The sequence below is a fragment of the Chiloscyllium plagiosum genome, chromosome 29 (assembly GCF_004010195.1).
Source record: "Chiloscyllium plagiosum isolate BGI_BamShark_2017 chromosome 29, ASM401019v2, whole genome shotgun sequence".
NCBI lineage: Eukaryota > Metazoa > Chordata > Chondrichthyes > Orectolobiformes > Hemiscylliidae > Chiloscyllium > Chiloscyllium plagiosum.
This window is the reverse complement of record NC_057738.1, coordinates 41228507-41248934: the sequence shown is the minus strand read 5'-3', so window position 1 is coordinate 41248934 and position 20428 is coordinate 41228507. Positions and strand designations below refer to the sequence as shown.

General features: G+C 44.7%; 1 protein-coding gene across 6 annotated transcripts in view; it reads left to right on the top strand.

Annotated features, from left to right (window-relative positions):
- Positions 1-543: 543 nt before the first annotated feature.
- Positions 544-20428, top strand: part of LOC122564560 (cadherin-6-like) — a 208646-nt gene continuing 188761 nt past the window's right edge. For 2 of the 6 annotated variants that reach the window (XM_043719634.1, XM_043719629.1), the window contains exon 1: positions 886-1515. The gene's annotated coding sequence lies outside the window, so the exon portion shown is untranslated. Of the gene's footprint in view, positions 619-885; positions 1516-6028; positions 6520-11388; positions 11597-13104; positions 13655-20428 lie in introns of those variants that run through there. The other 4 variants (XM_043719632.1, XM_043719630.1, XM_043719631.1 and 1 more) reach the window with 4 other exon arrangements.

Here is a 20428-nt window from a genome sequence, read left to right as displayed (position 1 = left end):
ATAACCTACTAGGTACAGAGCAATAGCTAGAAGGCGGGATTAAAGTGCTCTTTCTCACCTGGCACAGAGAGGAACCAGCCAGCTTTGGAAAGTAAGACAAGTGTTCCCATGGAATGTGAATGAGATTCAAAGCCTGCTGCTTCAGTTGCTCAGGGGATGGATACTAGAAAAAATGATACCTCGACAGGGTTTATTCGAAAACATATACATTCGTGTGCACAATGATAGACATGAATATGTAAGGAATAGAGGGATATGGACCAAGGGCAGGCAGAAAGAATTAGTTTAATTTGGTGTCATGTTTCACACAACATTGTGGGCCAAAGGGTCCATTCCTGTGCTGTACTGTTCTGTGTTCTATGTCCTATGATATAATCACACTCTCACACATACAAATGCACCCTTACAAACACACACAAAATCACAAATGTACTCATTATTTACAAGAACACTGTCTCACACACATACAGGTATAAGCTTTCTCTCACACACATTCTCCAACACACAATCTATCTGTCTCTGTCTTGCACACACACACACATTTTAGTGTTGCGGAGAGTTAACCAGCAAAAGCAAGGATTACTTTACAGCTAAATATTTACATAACCAGCAATTGAAGTAAGTCATTTAGCGCAAAAGCATTTTCTTGTTAGAATTCTATGAATATATTAGTTCTTTAAGAGTAGTGAAGCAATGTGTGTCCAAAATAATTGAGCCTTTCATCACCAGAATGTTATTGTTTTCCTTTGCTTTTGTATATTATGTTTTGCCAATGAAAGATAAGAAATCACAAGTTGTGTTCCAGGAGGTGGCTGCTGTTTTGAGACAGTGTTTTGATCAATGAGCTGCTGATCTCTGGTTCTGCTGGGGAACTGCAAAGGCTACTCTGTGGGGTGGAGGTGCCTGAACTGAAAATGGTTTACAATTTGTAGGTTTGTTTCATCTTTTATTATCACAGATCATGAAAGAAAGCAGATTATATTTTGCTTTGGGGGGAGTGTGTAGAGGTGGGAGAGAATGCCATTGCTTAAGACTTCAAACAGAGAGGTCAATCCATCACTATCTGTGTTTGTGTGTGTGTGTGTTTATGGCGGGGGGAGGTTCTATTCATATAAACCACTTCACTGTAAGCTCCCACTGAATTCACTTGCAAATTCCTCAGTCTGAAAGAGCCAGAATTCCCAGTGCCCTGCCGTCCGTACAGAGTAGAGCCCACAGTCCTGTCAACCCTCCCTCTGTTTCAGGAGGATGCTATTGTCAATAACGAGAGCCTGAAAACCGAGTGGTCACCAATCAGGAAGCTGACAGGTAGGAAAGCTCCTTCCAGCCCACCCTCGGGGGCTGCGGATCCCTGCCTCTAGAAGGAGCGTTGAAGTAGATGGAAGAAGTCAGTCTCGGGGAGAAAGAAATCACGGCATCGCAGAAGGAGCCGCGCTGGCAGAGACAGCAACAGCGTGTTCCCTGTCGGCGATGCAAGCACCACTGTCTCTCACTGACACACAGCCTCTGTCAGCGGTAAGTGCTCTCCCCTTCTTGTCCTGATGGAGCTTTTTGGCTTTACAGCGGTACTTTGTTGGAAGGTTTTATACATGAAACGGGAAGCGATCTTGTTTGCAATATTTCCCCACCCCACCACCACCCCTCTCTCTTTCTCTCTCTTAACGCAGAGACAGCCTTTGTATTTACCGTCGCTGTAATAAAACGCGCACTGTACTTAATTTGAGTTGAGGAGGATTGCAGCGTTGAGATGGTGAGGGAGAAATATCGGGGGATGGGATTTAGAAAGACGTGTTGGTACCGTACCCTTTTGCACAAAGTGTTGTTGCCTATTGTGAGATCGAGTTGCAATTTGTGTGTGTGTGTTGGACCTAAGTTTAATAGTTCGTCTTAATTGCAATACATCTGACCAGCTTTACCGTGGCTGAGTCTAAACATCCGAAAACAGAAAGTGAATTACTCAGGATTACTATTTCGATGTCGTAGCGACAATTCTCTCAGATAGATGGGCGGTGGGCTGGGTTGGGTTGGTTTGGGGGGGAGCGCTGTTAGATTGGCAATGTGGGCGAATCCTTACCCTGCCCAGGTTGGCTGGGCAGGAGGCTGCTGGCTGAGCCCAAGGTCAAGCGAGGATGAGCAACATGCGCCAGACACCAACTAAGGAGCTTCCGAGACCCCTGAAGCCGGCGGAAAGCAGCCGAGCTCAGAACAGAGAGGGAGAGCTGCTAGCAATCAAACACAACCCCAAAGGCCTCTCTCTCCTCGCCCGGTGACTTTCCCCAGTTCGGTATTTAGCATTTTGGGCGGTGTGGCGCTGACCTTCAGATGCTGGTCGCATATAAATCTGACAGAGATGTGTGCCTGTGTGTGTGTGTGCATCTGTGTGTCTGTGTGTGTGCCTGTGTGTGTGTGTGTGTATCTGTGTGTGTGTGTGTGCCTGTATGTGTGTGTGTGTGTGTGTGTGCCTGTGTGTGTGTATCTGTGTGTGTGTGTGTGCCTGTGAGTGTGTGTCTGTGTATCTTGTGTGTGTGTGTGTGTGCCTGTGTGTGTGTGTGCCTGTGTGTGTGTGTGTGTGTGTGCCTGCATGTGTGTGTGTGTGTGCCTGTGTGTGTTGTGAAGGATTCGCTGCTCACAGATTCCGCTCCGAACGCATCTACCTCTCGGAGAACTCGAAGCGCCAAAGTCTTCCAATGCTGTGGGGTAATTCACGGGGGTATTCCAGCCCACCCCCTCTCCCCCTCTCCCCGGCTGCTGCTGTCTCACTCAGTGGCGAGTTCTGGAGTACTCTGCTCCCAATCCCACTGCCCGGGAGTCGCGAAATGGTCTGTTGTGGCTTTCCAACCCTCTTTGAGGATTGTCCCCTCCAGCTTGTGCCCTGGCCAGCTGTCCCCATTCACTTGCACTGGAAGGCACCCTGAGCGCCGAGTCGGCCCATCTCGCCCGTGCTAGCTCCTCCATGCAGCTCCCCATTGCGTTGTGTTTAGGAGCTGGGAAAGTGTCGACTGGACAGACGCCGGGCTGAGGAGGCAATCTGGGAGTTGCTCAAAGTGAAAGCAGTTCACAAGGTGTGTGCTAAAGCGGGGGCGATTAGCGCTGCGTTTGCCTGCCGCCTGTTTCTATCCAAACAAAGTGAGGGCTTCCCAAACAGCAGCGGCTTGGTGTATTTTATGTGAAATGGTTACTCCAATAATGTAACTGTTCGGCCGAGAGCTCTCCCTGGGCTCCCTTCCGCTCAGGCCCCAGCTCCACAGCACTTCCCGTGTTCCCCCTGAGTGTGTCTCAGAGCTAGAGGGGCGGAATTCCCTGTCTCTGGAGTGTGGGAATGGGGGTGGAAGAGGCGCAGAAAAGCGTCCTGTTTTGGCACACGCACAAATGAATTTTAACCCATTCGGCCGGCTGCACTCTGCACTGCATTGGAGCGGCGAGCTCCCTGCGCCCGGTTCGCTTTCTGTTCATGCTCATGGGTTTTCACCAAATACAGACACTTCATTCCCCCCCCCCCCCCCCCCCACTCCCCAACACCCCCACTCCAGCCACCTCCGTGTGTTCGCCTGAACGGGGAATTGAACACTGTCTCTGAATAAAATGAACATCCACCTGTATAATCCAACTCCCGGCCTCTGTTCGAATCATAATTAACCATAATTTCTTAAGAGTCCAACATGGACCACTTAACTCTTTGCTGCCCGGTCACTTTATTCTTCCAGAAAGCCAGCTCCGAGACGGCCCTCAGATAAATCCATCTGCCACTGCACCAGTGCATGGATCCAGACAGAATAGCAGAGGCTTAATTACTGCTCAGCAGAGACTGGTAGATTAAATAAATCAAGATTGATGGGGGCAGCAATAATGGAATTTACATTATCTAAACAAGTCGCTCTTTCCTCTTCCCCACTGAGACAGAGTGATTGACTGATGCGAGGTGAGAAACTTCGAAAGGATGAGGAAACAGCCAGGGCAGTCTCGCTGAAGTGAGCAAAGAGCAATGATCTTCCTGTAATGCACAGCAGCAGCCTCTCCGTTATCAATACAGAGATTCCGGAGTTAAATACTCGAAGCGAATGTGTTGAGGTTTACAGGGAGCAAGATAAGTCCCTGGTCTTGCTCCCGTCTGGAGTTGCTGCAGGACGTTTTTGACACAATGCAGGAGCCAATTCCTGCAGATGCTGGAATCTGTGCTGAAGACAAAGATGCTGGGGATGACAGCGGATCGTCCATGCTCAACCACCTCTCTCCCCGTGGATGCTGCCTGACCCGCTGTGACCTCCAGCATTATTTGTTCTCAGGACATTATGGACATGCTCCTTCAAGTTTTCTTGAAGTCTGCTGTTAAATTTCAGGTCCTCAGTTAAAACGCCAACCCGGGAGTGGTTGGGGGGGGGGGGGGGGGAGGGGGTGCCAAAGGGTGAAAATTAAACAGTGCGGATTGTGAAAATCTGATTTTAAATGTAACCTCTACTCGAGATGACGCTGCAATCGTGTACATAATTCACATGTAAATATTCGCCAAAACGAACAATTGGCATGAAAGAGGAATATAATGCGATATGATAAAATTCCCCACAGTGTGGAAACAGGCCCTTCGGCCCAACAAGTCCATACTGCCCCTCGGAAGAGTAATTCACAATGGAAGCATTTCCCTCTGACTAATGCACCTAACACTATGGGCAACTTAGCATGAGCGATCCACCTAACCTGCACATCTTTGGGAGGAAATCCACAGAGACACGGGGAGAATGTGTAAACCCCACACAGGCAGTCACCCGAGGCTGAAACCGAGCCCGGCTCCCTGGCGCTGTGAGGCAGCAGTGCTAACCACTGAGCCACAGTGCCGCCGCAGCACCAGATACATTTCCATCAAAAGTGAATCAAGACTTTTTTTTTGTTTTTGGTCAAATTTGAGCAGCTCAGAAAGCTGCTCCCCGTCACGTGGTCCTCCTCACGCTGTGATTTCGCCTGCGTTGTCCACGGTGTGATTGCGAAGGGGCTTCAGAACTGTACAGGCAGGAAAAACTTTCCAAGCTCAGCTCCTGTGATCTCCAATCCAGCAGCCAAGCAGCGTACTTACCGATTCGCAGACACGACATTAAACAGTAGAATTACCTGGGGAGAACTTGTTCCGTGGGATTGAGATTCCCATCAGACACAGCACTGCACTGTACACTAACACCCATGGCCTGGCAGCAGCAAAATCGCAACACATTTATAAACATTACACAAACAGCTCGCCATTGTCAGCGGCCATCAGAGACAGTGACAGCAGTAACCGTGATCGATTGTCATGTGTTTCTGAAAGTTCTAACTGCGCTGGATAAGTACAGACCCTCACTGGTTAAATAATATACGGCAGACTGCATATAAACTTCATGTGACTTGCGTAACAACAATTCTTCTCGAATTTGTTGGCGAACTGGTAATATCAATTTTGACACAAGTTGGTTATGTCTCACTCTTGCTCGGACTTTATTGGTTTTAAAAATGATGCTAAGTGACTGGGGGTCACTGTTTAAAAATCAGGGCCATCTATTCAAAACAGAGGTTCTGCGATTTCTCTCTCGCTCTCAGAAAGGCTGTTCCCGAAAAAGTGGTGGAAGCAGAGTCTATGAATGTTTTAGAAAGAAGAGGGGAATAGGTTATTGTAAAGTAAGGCATTGGTGGAAGGTTATTAAGGGTAGGCTGGATGGCGGATCTGAGACTGCTGGACTTCTAGTGATGCGGTGGTAGTGTCCCTACCTCTGAGTCGTGAGGTCCGGGATCAACCTCTTCCCCCCCCAAAAAAAACCCTGCTGTAATCACAGATTTGAACTGGTTAATTTTCATAATATAGACACACAGGAGGCCTGACTAATTCTTGCTGCTCTAACATGCTCCGAGAAGGAAGATCGAGCAGCGGATGTTGGAACTCCGTAAATGCTAAATTGCTGGGACCGTGTAAGACCAGAAGAGATGTAAGGTTAGGGGGACATGGAATCGGGCGAAGTTTAAATGTTTGGAACTTATTTCAGGGTTGGACACTTGATTTTTTTTAATATAAAAAGCTCATCCTAACTATGCAGTACACACTATCAAGTGTTAATTGGAAAGACTTGTGGAAACCAGGGATGGAGATAGAACGTAAGCAATTTGTTGCAGATGTACCCAGCGGTGGAGAAAGACAGATCAAAACAGAGCGCCTCAGAACTGTTCCCTTTTCAGGTTCGATACTGAAAGACAAAGGGCCCAGCCGTGACATAATGTTGTTCAGGGGCAGAGTAAACCAACTGGGCACCTGTTCTTTCAGTGTACAAACCGAATAAAGGTTGTATTTGCCAAGGAGTACTGAGGGCTCTTGTGGTGTAGTGGTCGAGTCCCTCTCTCTGAGCCAGGAGGCCCGGTTTCAAGCAATGGCACTTCCGAGCAGGTTTCAAAAAAAGTGACCAGTTTTTTTTTAATCTGTCTGATGCGCCTTTATGAAGTTTAATTCTGCCAGAACTGGGATGTTGTGCCGGGGAATTGAGCTGCGTCCCCCTTTGTATGTGATGGGTGAGTTTTTGAAATTCTAAGACAGGATATTTCTACAACAATTAATTTCACAATGTCCTTGTTCACGAGCGTGCTAAAATAGTTGTGGAAAACGCTGACATGGTTTATAATACAGGTAGCGCCAGTCTTTATTTCTGATTTCCAACATATTGCTTTTTTAAAAAATGGTATTATAGCTCTAGACTGTTTCTTGTCCTGTTTCTAACAACTTTGAAACGGCGCGGAGATTAATAGATATTTGCGTTAGAACGGGCACAGTGTCTGAAGTCAGGTTTGAGATACATTTGGAACTGGTCCGATCCAGTTCCCAATCAAAGCTGTTTGCCACGAGCAGAGATTGTGTGGGTTAGGATTATATTCACTGGAGTTCCCAAGAATGCTTGGGGTGGGGTTGAAGGCTCGGATCTGACAGAAGCCTATAAAATTCTAACAGGACTGAACAGAGTGAACTTACCAAGGATGTTCCCAATGACCAGGGGGTTCAGAAGCAGGGGACACAACGTAAGGGCACAGGGCAGGTCATTTCGGCCTGAGATGAGGAGACATTTCTTCACCCAGAGAGCGGTGGAATTCTCTGTCATAAGGTGGTTGAGACCAAAACATTGAATGTTTTCAGGAAGGAGTCAGGGCTAAAGGGATCAAAGGGTATTGGGAAGAAAGCAGGAGCTTTGGATCATCAGCCCATGATCATATTGAACGGCGAAGGAGGTTCGAAGGGCCGAATGGCCTCCCCCTGCTCCGAGTTACTATGTTTCTATGTGCCCGACCCCCACCCCAATCCTTCAGCACCGTAATTTGAGCAGCAGCTTTGGATCAAACGTCTGTTTCCGCTCGGCTCAGCCTCCGCTCAGTGAAGCAGGTTAACTGGATCTCAGTCCAGGCGCTCTCCCCACCCCAACCACTTCCTCTGCACAGTCACTGAGTGTGTGTGTGAGAGAGAGAGAATGTGTGAATGTGAGTGAGAGTGAATGTGTGTGTGAGAGGGTGAGTATGTGAGTGTGTGAATGTGAGAGTGAATGTGTGTGTGTTTTACAGTGAGTGTGTGCATGAAATCGACTATGTGAGAGGGTATGTGTGTATAAGAGCGACTGTGTGTGAGTTTGTGTGTGAGTGCATCTGTATGAGTGACTGTGTGTGTTGTGTACCTGAGAGAGTGAGTTTGAGTGAGTGTGTGTGTGAATGTGTGAGCGTGTGTATAAGAGTGAGTGAGTGTGCGTGTGTGTGAATGAGTATGTGTGAGAATGTGTGTGCATGTAAGTGAGTGTGTCTGAGTGTGTGCGTGTGTGTTTTTAAGTGTATGTGTAAGAGTGGGGTGTGTGTGTGAGGGAGAGTGGGGTGTGTGTGTGTGTGTGTGTGGGAGGGAGGGGTGGAGGAAGGGGAAAAACTACATTTTCCAAAAAAAAACCAACCCCTACCTGCTGCCAGAGGGGAACATGATCGGCTTGAACAGCGTTCACACAAGCGAGAATCTGCGCCCCCGGACGGCAGCATCAGCCCGCTATAACCGGGATTACTGCGGGGCACACGCCGCTCGCTACCGAACACCACAGCGCTCGAAATCCCTTCGAAATCCCGGCGTAGACAAAAACAAGGTAAAACCGGCGTAAACAGAGAGGGGAGGAGGGGGAAATCACATCTGGTCAGCTTTGCAGCATCGGGATGGTTTTATTGCTGATTGAACCAGGATTTGCAAATTTTTTTAAGTTAATTTTTTTTTGTTTGTTTAATTTTTTTTGTTTCAAAAGGAGAGGTTTGTTTTTTTTTGTTAAACAAGGAAACTTAATCCCATTGAATAATGTTCTCTCCTGTGCGTGCAGGAGTTGGACTTCCCTGGTTTTATTTAAATCTGGAGCATGTATTGGATTAGGGTCCCACAAAAGTCAGTTAAATGGGAGAGGTGAGGGAATTTTAGATGGTGCGTACCCCCTCTCTCACACACCGACGGTGTTGAAGCGGCCAGAAGGGGCGTTAGGAGAGGGGAGGAGAGGGGAGGGGGAACGCGCCCCAGTGCCCAGAAATGTACAAATAAATCAGCCCCCACCAGGTTTGTTTTTGCTGCAATGCAGCATTAGATTGAGAGGGTACAAAAGTCTTGGGACCCGCGGCTGTGCATCACTTGAAGTTGCTCCTGAACTGCAGCTCTTCTCCTTCCTGCTGTTTGCACTAAGCCTGGTTCTGTGGCCAGTGTGCTTCCAAGCCGCGATTGGAACACTGCATTAACACCATCCTGAATTTACAGAGACACAGCGTAATCGCCCAGTAAATGTGATTTGAGCCCTAGGATTCACCCTCAGTTTTCATTCAGCTCACTGTCTGCTGGATGTATTCTGTTCGCGTTATACTGTGCACCTCATCAGTAAGAATATATTTCCCAACCACCCGGTTCAGAAATGTTGTTACACCACCTCTTAGGCTAGTGAGGCTTGAACTTGGGTCTCCTGGCTCAGAGGTAGAGGCACTACCGCTACAGCCCTTTCTTAAATTGATAGTTCTGTTGCAGTACAGCCACTTGAGTTATTCAAATGTAATGAGGCAGATTTTGTTGGAGTGTCTGGCATCCATCTTTTAAAAGAAAAATCAATAAACCCATTTGGAAATGTAATGATGCACTTCTAGGGCAGTTGAGACTTGAATCTCTGGCCCAGGGATAGGGGCATTATCACTGTGCCACAAGATTTCTTTTTCATAAGACCCCTTTGAGCCAAGTGTTTGTTAAAGTAGTTTTAATCAACCTGTTCAGACATATTCTGACACACCTCCAAGACTGGAAGGACTTCCTGGCCCCATGCTGAGACACAATCACTAGACCCCAACCAAAGGTGAATATGTTGCCATTAGTTTCGGCTTGGATGACCTCCCAAGTGTGCCTTTTTTTTAAGTTCACTCATGGGATGTGGACATCACTGGCTGGGCCAGCATTTATTGCCCAGAGGGCAGTTTAGTCTTTCCATCTAGAAGCCATAGGTGACAGATATATGGGAAATCCGCCACCTGCAAATTCACCTCCAAGACATTCACCATCCTCACTTGGAACTATATCACCGTTCCTTCACTGTTGCTGGGTCAAAATCCTGGAATTCCCTCCCCAATACATTGTGGGTCAACACATAGCAGGTGGACCGCAGCAGTGAAAGGAGGCAGCTTCTCCAGGGGCAACTAAGGATGGGTGATAAGTGCTAGCTCAGCCAGCAACACCCACATTCAGTGAATGAATTTTTAAAAAAGCTTAGGAGTTAATCCCATTGCTGCAGAAATGGAATCATCTGGAGACCAAGCCAGGTAAGAACAGTGGGTTCCTTCCCTAAAGGACATTAGTGGACCAGATGGGTTTTTCTGACAATGCACAACAGTTCATAGTTATCATTTGACTTTTAATTTCAGATTTGTTATTAAATTCAGATTCCACCTTGGCAGGAGTTGAACTCAGGTTCCCAGACATTACCTGGGTGTCTGGGATTAATAGTCTTATGATAATACCTGTAAAATGTGTTGCTGAAAAAGCACAGGTCAGGCAGCATTCAAGGAGCAGGAGAATCAACGTTTCGGGCATGAGTCCTTCTTCAGGAAGAAGGGCTCATGCCAGAAACGTCGATCCTCCTGCTCCTTGGATGCTGCCTGATCTGCTGCGCTTTTCCAGCAACACATTTTCAGCTCTGATCTGCAGTCCTCACTTTCTCCTTCCTGATAATACCACAAGGCCTTCACCTCTAAATATGACTTTTTCTTGCATTCAGTTCTGGTGTCATTGCCATAAGAAAGATGTTAAACGTAGAACATAGAACAGTGCAGCACAGTACAGGCCCTTCAGCCCTTGATGTTGTGCTGACCTGAATGTTCAAGGAATGAGATTTAGTTCTTGGGGCTAAAGAGATCGAAGGATTATGAGGAGAAAGCAGGAACAGGGGAGTGAGTTGGATGATCAACCATGACCCATTTGAATGACAGTGCGGGCTGAACAGGCCAAATGGCCTACTCCTATTTTCTATGATTCGAATTGATTCCTCGACATGTATGCTCCTAACGAAATCTCACAGCTCTCACAATGCACTGAGAAACCAGACTTGAAAAAAGGCAAAACCCCTGATCAAAGTGGGTCAGCTGTGCATTTTGGAAGATACAAAAGTGCTCAAGTTGGGTTTTCCAGAGGCCACATTAAATTGTTTGCCTTCTCCTGATCACAATCCAATATCATGATGAAAGGCACCCCGTACTGAGGGCATGGGGAGGCTAAGGAATTCATCGTAAGGCTACCATCACATCAATCTGCTCTTGCCGTTAATATCTGGATCTGTATGGATGGAGTTCTATTTTTGCACACCCTTTTTTAATCAGAGCAAGGGGGACTTTGAGCAGTATCTGAAGAAAATTATTGAAGCAAGTAACTGCTGTGGTATTTTCAACTGAGCGAGGTGTTGTTGGGGTGAGCAGTGAGGTGGGAAAATAATTTGTTAAGAGGCCTCCCTGACAAAATGATTGAACACGTCTTTATTTTTCCCCACAGTATACCAGCATAAGGGTTTGAAAAACTAGTGCTTACTATAACATGTTGACTGAGATGTCAGAAACAGGGGAAAGGGTTTGTGGTAGTTGACCTGATAGGATTATAAATTGACCAGGATTAAACAGTACCAGAGCAGTTTTGTGAAACTAATAATGTCCATAGATCACTGAAAGTATTTAAAGAGAAGGTAGATGAATTTTTGAAAAATTGAGATACTGTGTGTTATGAGATGCTGACACAAAAGAGGAGTTGAAGTCTGTAGCAGATCAGCCATGATCTTATAGAATAGTCAAGGGCCGAATGGCCTACTCCTGTTTCTGGGGTGAGAGTGTGTGGGGGATGTTGGGGTGAGTGTATGGGGGGGTGAGGCTGGATGTGGGGGTCGCCTCGCTGAGTGAGAACCGTCAGTCTCCAATCTTCTGTGAAAAATATTGGCAGGGCTGGTGGCGGAGGGGAGCGACTTTGGGTAAATTGGATCAGCCCTTTCCAAGTGCGATGGGCTGATTGGCCGCCGAGACATCTTCGGAGGAGATGGAGAACGGGAACTCAATGGTTCTGCTCCTCGCTGCCTCCCAGGTCAGAACACAACCAATACGAAGCTTCATCGAAACCAATGAAGAGTAAGCTAGTCGGTGTCCCAGTGACCACTCTAGTGTTGTTCATTACACATTGGCTGTTAGGGTTTTGAGTGAAGGAGACTCTGGAAGCTGGACAGCTCTCTTGAATAAACATCGGGAGGGCCGCCACGGCTCTGCTTTCATTTGAACCTTTTCTGACCCAGATGTAATGTGAAGTTTCCCCTCACCAGGTTTCTCCCGCCACCTTCTCTCTCATTCCGTTCGTTAGTGTGTGCAGAGAGACTTGTCTCAGTTCCCAACTGCATCTCATTGACATTTCTGGCGCGCCGTCCTGCAAATTAACACCGGCAGCTCGGCAAAGCGTCTGAACATGTTGCAATGCTTGTGTTTCCTTCCAAGCCAGCCCGGGGTTGGGAAAGTAAACGCCTTTTCTGTTCTGGGGGGGAAAAAAAAACCTGACTCTGTTACTGAGTTGGGAGAGAAAGTTTGCCTCTCCCCCTCTAGCCCTGAGGGGTGGTTATTAGTTGGAGGTCTGGGCAGTCTGGGGTTCGCCAATTTGCTTCCCTTCCACATTTCCATCGGATTTGAGCTCATTCTCCGACTGGGGGCTAGACAGGGCCAGAGAGACGGGGTGGGGGATGAAGGAGAATAAAAAGTTATATTCTTCAATTCACCGCCCAGCAAGCGTCCCCTGATTGAAACCATATCATTGCCCGGCCTCGGAGTGTGGGACACTGCAGTGTGTATATGAGAGAGAGAGACTGTGTCAACGATATAACCTCAAACCACAATCATTTTGTCATTTCTGTTCTTGCACGGTTCGGGTGGGTTACTGCGCCATTGAATCTGCAATGTTTAGCTTTTTTTTATTCCGTGTAACGTGACAAGAATGTTGTCTCGACTAGCGGCTGAAAGTAGACGTTTGTGGGTGTTTTAGTGGCGATAGCGGAGAGTCTCCGATTGAGAGGATCACCACTGAAATCGCGACCATTCTCGAGATTTCTCTGTGTGTGTGTGTGTGTGTGAAGTTTACAATAATTCTTATATTACAGAGACCATCTGTCACCACAACATAAAACTCAGCCCTAGCGACAGAACCATATTTTGAGGAATAATTCATGGCCCGCACTGGAGACTGTGTGTAAAGTTGAATGTAATTTGCAAGTAAATGGAACAATGTTGTGAACTCGGCATTTGCAAGTCTGCACGAGGGAAAACAGAAACCGGCAGATTCCAATTTCTCTCCCAATCTGCTTCCCCACAAACCCTCGTTTGGAATTCTTAGAAAACTGCCGACCACAGTGTCAGAGAGAGAAAAAAAAACTTCAGTTACACTTACACAACTTCCAAAGGTCAGAAAAGCGCAAGTGCAGAAATATATTAGTCAGTTATTAGCAGCTTGGCAGTGCAGTAATCGACATTTCACACAGATTTATCCCTGAGTTGAATCATGATTTCTGCTTTCTCTGCATTTTGCAGGACAGGTTATATTTGGAGCAAATTGCGATGAGAGAGATGGTGTGCTGGCGATTGTACGAACAGCAAGTGCACTGTCTCGCTCTCTGTCTGTCCCTCTCTTCTGTAGAGGTCTAGCTCCCTCCTGCGGTCTCGCCCCACGCTGTTCCTCTGTTTATTCAGTCAGATTCATGAAAGGACAGAGCTACCGTCAACTTCTTGCTTTCAGACCATTATCTAAAGGCTTTCAAATTCCAACCCCGGCCTATCCTGAAGAAGATGCGAGTGGCTTTTCAATGCTTTTGTGTTTAATGCCCTCCCAGACAATGAAAAGTTTCGAACCGAACCGAAATAAACGGGCAACAACTTCACAGTTTGTCAAAATTCACCGGCAGCTCAGATTGTACAAATGCAGCTTGTTTTGTGGGTCAGGAAAATGCGTTCGTTTCAATGCATTATTCCCCTCCCAGTCAGGACAAGTGGCATTTGCAACGCATCCCATTGTAAGCTGCTTTTAATATTACTTCATCGACCTGTTCAGTGATGTTATTACACACTGCTGGAGTAGATGGAACTTGAATCCGGGCCTTCTGACTCAGAGGTAGGGACACCGCCCCACCAGAGACTCCTCTGTGATTTGGTTTTAGATTTGAATCCCAGGAGGTAAATGGATTGATGTCTGGCTGGAGATTTAAGTGGAAATGGAAAACTGACTGTTGTGTGCTTCTGTTAATTACATGGGCTTTAGATCCATCACCGCCTTTAATACTGCAAAGTTGCACATAGATACGTTGTCCTTTTTCACCAGGGCTATATAAACTCCTCACTCCCTGTCTCCAGTAAATTGCAAATGTAACAATACTATGACATTGTTTTGGCAATCCTTATTACTGGCAGCCAGAAATCAGACACAAACTTTAAAAATCCTTCAGCCTATTGCATTCAAAGTACAGATTGAGATGTGTCAACTTCAAGAACTAGTAATTCCTATTTAATGATTCCTCACAACTTTTAGGTAATTATTGGAGGAGGAAAATAAACCTGGAATCATCAAAGAAATCAGAGTTAACTAACTCTGATTTCTCTGCACAGATGCTGCCAGACCTGCTGAGCTTTTCCAGCAACTTCTGTTTTTGTTTCTGATTTACAGCATCCCCAGTTCTTGCACCATCAAAGTTTGCCAGGGTCACCCTTGTTCACTGTAAAAGCTATCTGACTGACCGACAAGCTGCATAGGAAGAGAAAGGTTACTCTCACTAATATAAATTTGTGTTCAAAAGTTACAGTTGTGAACGTGTGCATGTATTGGGGTGAGTGTATTTGTGTAAATGTGTAAGCTAATGGTGTGTCTCAAAGTATGTATGAGAGAGTAGTTGTGTCTATTTGTGTGTGTGCCCATGTGCGGGTTTATGTTGTTGATGTGTGAGTTTATGTGGGTGTGTGTATGGAGCCATGTTTGTGTCAAGGTCTGCATCTGTCTGTGTCTTTTTGTGTGCGTCTGCGTGTGAATGTGTGTTGTTGATCATGTGTATGTTTATGTGGGTGTCTGTAATGGGGCTTTATTCATTTCATGGCATGTGTCTATCAGTGTGTCCTTTATGTGTGTTTGCCTATGTATGAGTGTCTGTGTCTGCCAATGTATAAGTGTGTGTGTGTGTATTTGTGTATGCGCAGATGTGTGTGTCTGTGGAGTGTATGTGTGTTTATATTGAGGAATGTTTTGTGTCTGGGTGCATGTGTGCTTCTGATAAGTATCTATTTTTCAGTGTGTATTTTGGGAGGCGTGTATTTGTGTGGATAGTGTGGACATTTTAAGATGATTGTGCCCTGAGCCAGCACCAATTGGCCAGTTTTACTAACAGTTTGAAAAGGAACCTTAACACACTTAAGGCAATAAGGTTTTGTCAGTCAGGCCTGCAGCCTTTCATTGGAATGAACAAGCAAACTTTGATGGTGCCAAGTTGATTTCCCTCCCCTAAATATGAATCGCATTGAAATTTGTGAGAAATCATGAAATTAGAGTTTTTAATTTGTGAAATTGTCTTATAATTAGTGGCACATCACTTTCTGTGTTGGAGTCACATAGGCAATAGATTAAGTATTTTTATTAAACTACTGATTGATTTCTGGCTGCCAGTAATAAGGATTGCCTGGGGAATAATGTAAGAGTTTTGTTAAATTTGCAATCTATTATGTGTGTTTCTATTTTAGCAGACCTTCCTTTGCTGTTAATTGATTGCTGATTCCAGTAACTTTGTCTCTTCTTGAAAGGCCACTTGCATGAGCAATGGCATGTAGAATATTAATCCTTCACATCATTTTTCTGTTTCTCCAAATAATCATTTTATAATTTACATTTCTGTTTTCAACAAATTGAGTAGCTACTGATGTATTCTTGTTGTCTCACCTAATCAGTAATTGGCAGCGAGTAGCACTTAGGGATTCATAGCTGCTTCATTATTCTCAGTACTTATTGGAAAAGTGTTACAGGTACAAAATTCCTGAGTGAGACACTGGATCATTTTGGGATCAAGATAAATGTTAAAGTATTTTCTGAATTAGGAGTGGTCTTACACAGGGATATCTCTCCATTTGAATTTGGATCTTTTTGCGCTGTGGACATCACTTCTGACTATCCTGTAAGAGCAGAAATATAACAAGCTGCGATACAAGGCTGAAACCCAGTTTTGGACTCAATCTTATTTCTAGTTTTTTATGTCTTGGTAGCAAGTTGCCACTACTGTTTTGGAAGCACCAGACTAGATAGGCTGCACATTCGGTAGCCAAATGGCCATTTCTGTGAGTATGATCCTGTTGTACCAATTTGAATATTTCCCTAAAATGAGGAAGAGTGCAGGCAGAAATGCTCAGCCCAAACAGTAGCATTGCTCACTGTACAAATGAAGAATAATCATATATTGAAGAATCATCATATATTGAGTAAAGAGAATATTCACAGAGTGAAAGCACATGCAGGTGAGTCGAAATGCGAATGGGATTCTAGTAGAAGGTGAGGACTGCAGATGCTGGAGATCAGAGTTGAGAGTGTGTTGCTGGAAAAGCACAGCAGGCCAGGTTGCATCCAAGGAGCAGGAGAATGGAAGTTTCGGGGTGGAGTCTTCCATGCCTGAAATGTCCATTCTCCCGCACCTTGGACGCTGCCTGAGCTGCTGTGCTTTTCCAGCACCATACTCATGACTCCTTACTGGTGATTGTCAATATCAGGGAGGTAGGGGTGCTACTACTGGAGCTACTGAGTGGCCTTCCCATGTTGAACTACTTTAGAGTCCCCGCAAAATAGAATCAAGGAAACCACACTTCTTATGATTGGTCAGTCTGACCATCTGTTGTGGATTTCATGACAGCAGCTTAATATTGTTACAAAGCAGTGTAGAATACTCATGAAATAGAAAGTAGGAGGCTAGAGATTGTTTGTAAAAATGATAGGAGGGATAAGTGCGTGGCTCCTTTAAGAGGTAGAAGGCTTTTCTAAGCTTGGAGATTTACATGGAAAATGTGTCTGTAAGCAGCTAAAAATGTATGAACAGTACTAAAATTTGAAACATGTATCAGTTGGCTGGGTGATTGCAAACCTTAGGATTGTTTTGATATTTTGGCAACTAGCTTGAAATCAGCCAGCCAATTAATTTAAAATAAGCACTTAGAAACTGAAAACCAATCACATTTAAATCTGGTAGTTTTGACAACTTCCGACCAATGTTGTTGGAAGAAAATGTTATGAAATCCAAGGTATACAAGAACTAGGTTTTTGGAAATCTGGCGAGAGCAAACTGCCATCTGAGGAATGAACATCTAGCTCTCACAGATATCTCCAAGCTCTCTAAGAAAACACCACCCATCCATAAAAGTACCACGGCACTTCTGGCTAAGAGTCCTAACAGAAGAATTCACAGAAAAAAAATCCCTGACAGAAGTATCTGCATAGAAAAACATTCCTGACTGGAGAGACAGAGGAGAAGGCAGAACACTCTGGGAGACACATAATGTATGGAATTTGAGACTCTTAAGTTTTCATTTAGTTTTCTTATTATCTGTGTTTATTGGAACAGCATACCAGTAAAATTTGGTTCAGTTAGGGAAAAGTTAGTGGCTAGTGGCAAATTATTTGGTTTGTTAGCAGCTTTGGTAATTTGCTAGTTGTTAGAGTTAAATAAGTAAGTTGTTACTTGTTGTTTATAAAGTGAATATCAGGGACTTCTTTCATTTAACAACAAAGCAAGCTTCTCTGGGCGTTTCAGGTTTTAATTGACAGAAGAAGACCTCTATTCCTGCCATAACAGATTAGGGGGACTTGTGTTTCAGTTTTAATTATCAGAAAGTTTTGACCTCACCTTTGTAACAATATGAAAAATGCAAGCATTAATATACAGTGACCTCTTTCGATCCCACTCTTTACTTCTGCATCATGGAATAAAGCCACTTCATCAACTCACTGTGTAGAGTTCCCTGGTTGTTCACTACAATCAAGGACAAATGGATGATGTAACATACTTTGTAAAGAACATGCTGAGCCATATCTATGCAGCATAGACCTGTTTATGTAGCCACGAGTATAAAGTACTCACCATAAAGTTCAGGAAAGAGTGAACAGAATTTGACCATGAGAAGACAAGGGTGAAGAGGTTTTTAAAATGGTGGAAGGTTTTTATAACGTAGCCACTGGGAAGGTGTTTTCACTTTTGAGGGGAAGGGAAGAGTGAAACTAGAGAATTCAGAAGTAACTTCTGTCCCCTGATCATTTCATTCATTTGTAGCATGTGGGTGTCACTGACTGGACCTGTGTTTACTGCCCATCTCTGGTTGCCCAGAGGACAGTTATACTTCAATCACATTGCTGTGGGTCTGGAATCAGATATAGCTCAGATTAGGTAAAGACAGCAGTTTCCTTCCCAAAAGGACATTAGTGAACCCAGATTTTGTTTTCCGACAATCGACAATGATTTCATGGTCATTAGACTCTTAATTACAGATTCACATTGAATTCAAGTTCCACCATCTGACACAGCAGAATTTGAACAAGGATCCCTAGAACATGACCTGAGTCTCAGGATAAATAGGTTAGCAATAATACCACAAGTCTAGCACCTCCTCAATCATTTTCTTACAAAGAAAATGGAAAGACAGATAAAATATAGGCTCTAATTCTAAAGAGGGTGCCAGAACAGAGGGGCCTGGGTGTATATCTGAAGGTGTATTATTGAAGGTAGCGGACAGGTTAAGAGAATGGTCAATAAAGAAGGAAGTCTCCCAGCCCCTATTAATTGGATCATAGAGGAACAAGAGCAAAAAGGATCTGTTGAACTTGCGTTGGATATCAGTTTAAGCATTGTATCCAGTTCTGGACCCACACTTGGAAAGGATTCAAAGGATTTAGATAAGGTGCATAAAGATTCATGAGAATGGTTCCAGACATGAGGAATTTCAGTGACATAAATTGAAGAATTCAAGACTGTTTTGATTTAAGAAGAAAAAGTGGGGTTTTGGACAGGGGATAGACTTACCTACTCATCAAACAATCAATAATGAGAGGGCGCACATTTAAGATACAAAAACAAAAATTGCTGGAAAAGCTCAGCAAGCCTGGCAGCATCTGTACAGAGAAATCAGAGTTAACGTTTGGGATCCAGTGACCCTTCCTCAGAAGTGAAGTACACACACTTAAGATGATTGGCAAAAGAACCAATGGCAAATGTGGAAAAACCTTTCAATGTAGTAATTGTTTAGGATGTGGAATGCACTGCCTGAGAGTGTGGCAGAGAAGGTTCAATCAAGGCATGCAGGATGGAATTAGATTGTTATCTGGAAAGGAGGAGTGTGCAAGGGTACTGGAGAAGGCAGAGGAATGGTAAAGATATATTGCTCATTCAGGGACCTGTGCAGACATGATAAGCTGAATCTCCTTCTACACTGGAACAATTCGATAATTCTTCCGGTGAGAGAATAGAGAACTGATGACAAAGGAAGTAGTTGAGGTGAACAATGCAAATATATTAAAGGGGAAACTAGATACACACATGAGAGAGAAAGGAAAGGCACTATGCTGACAGAGTTAGATAAGGAATGATGGGAGGAGTCCCGACTGAAGTGTAAATGCTGGATTCATTGTATTAAATGGTTTGATTCCATAATGCAAATTGCATGTTATTCTATTCCAATCTACTTTGAGACATTTCAACATATTCAGAATGCAGACACACAGTACTTGGTATCTAAAGGTAGCAGAAACAAAAAAAGTCACAAACACCAAAGGACATCAGATTTATTCATGAAATTATGTTTGGACTGCTGCTAATACTTTTATAACATACTTGTTAATCAGAAAGAAAAAAATATTTTCATTTAGGTCAAAACCAGGCAAAGTAAGTCACATGTTGTCCACCTGAGTGGAGGCTGTTAGAGGTTAGTGTGGTGAGCTGAGAGAGAACTCATTTTGAAAAAGCGTTTTTTGATAACTGAGATGGTTGAAAAGATACAATGATGAGAAAGGTGACAGCAGTTGACCTAAACTCGCTGCATGCAGACCTGATCAAGACTGACGGATGCAAACAATCTCAAGGTCCGTCTCCTAAACCTGAGATCACAGCCCATGTTGTGTGGATACTGGAGTTGTGAAGACTGTCAAACTTGTGTTTTAATTTTACTGATGGAATAAGTCTGATGCTAACGAAGAGAAAGTGTGGGCGGCACGGTGGCACAGTGGTTAGCACTGTTGCCTCGCAGCGCCAGAGACCCGGGTTCAATTCCCGCCTCAGGCGACTGACTGTGTGGAGTTTGCACGTTCTCCCCGTGTCTGCGTGGGTTTCCTCCGGGTGCTCCGGTTTCCTCCCACAGTCCAAAGATGTGCAGGGTCAGCTAAATTGGCCAAACTAAATTGCCCATAGTGTTAGGTAAGGGGTAAATGTAGGGGTATGGGTGGGTTCGCTTCGGCGGGTCGGTGTGGACTTGTTGGGCCGAAGGGCCTGTTTCCACACTGCAATGTAATCTAATCTAATCATTACTTTCTTCATATTAGAGAAATGAAGGACAGAATGTAAAAGGAACTGACATCCTGGCTTTCAGCCTAGCCCACTTCCTTTTGAAGACAAGATTTAAACTCATGCAGGTCACATATTCATAAAAAATAAACAGCAAAGCCATCTGTTGCACTTCGAAACTCTTTCAAGTTCAGTTGATGAACAGCCGGCAGACTACAGTCTGAGGGCAAAAAGAGAAAATGAGGCTTCCTGCCCTAGCTAATACTTTTTTCAATCGAGATGGTAAGATTTTTGTCAAAATAATTAATTTGACTTATATTTAAAGTCATAGAAATGTACAGCTCTCCATGCCGACCAGATATCCTAACCTAACCTAGCCC